Source organism: Bison bison, unplaced genomic scaffold, assembly GCF_000754665.1.
Source record: "Bison bison bison isolate TAMUID 2011002044 unplaced genomic scaffold, Bison_UMD1.0 scf7180017864484, whole genome shotgun sequence".
In the NCBI taxonomy this organism is placed as follows: domain Eukaryota; kingdom Metazoa; phylum Chordata; class Mammalia; order Artiodactyla; family Bovidae; genus Bison; species Bison bison.
The window spans coordinates 5656860-5657546 of record NW_011495044.1 but is presented as its reverse complement, the minus strand read 5'-3'; positions in this window follow the sequence as shown (position 1 = coordinate 5657546).

The window sequence follows — 687 nt, the reverse complement described above, 5'->3', positions numbered from 1 at the left end:
CTGACTCGATGGACATGAGTCTGAGTGAACTCCGGGAGTTGGTGATGGACAGGGAGGCCTGGCATGCTGCAATTCATGGGGTCGCAAAGAGTTGGACACGACTGAGCGAATGAACTGAACTGAAGTGAACTGAACTAGCTACAAAAAGCAGGCTTTCTGGATCATAAGGCTAATTATGATGCTTATTTCATTTAAAGATCATGTACAGAAGACCTAAGTAGACATTTCTCCAGAGAAGACATACAGATGGCAAATAGCCACATGAAAAGATGCTCAGCATCTCTAATTATTAAATAAATGCAAATCAAAGCTGCAGTAAGGTACCACCTCACACCAGTCAGAATGGTCATCACTAAAAAGTCTACAAGCAACAAATGCTGGAGAGGGTATGGAAAAAGAGGAACCCTCCTACTGTCTTGATGGGAATGTAAGTTGGTGCAGACAGTATGAAGAACAGTATGGCAGTTCCTTAAAAAGCTAAAAACAGACTTACCATGTGATCCAGCAATTCCACTCCTGAGCATACAGCTGAAGAAAACTATAATTCGAAAAATGCATGCACCCCTATGTTCATAGCAGCACTATTCACAATAGCCAAGACATGGAAACAAACTAAGTGTCCATCGACACATGAATGGATAAAGAAGATGCGGTACATGTATACAATGGAATACTCAGGTCAGTTCA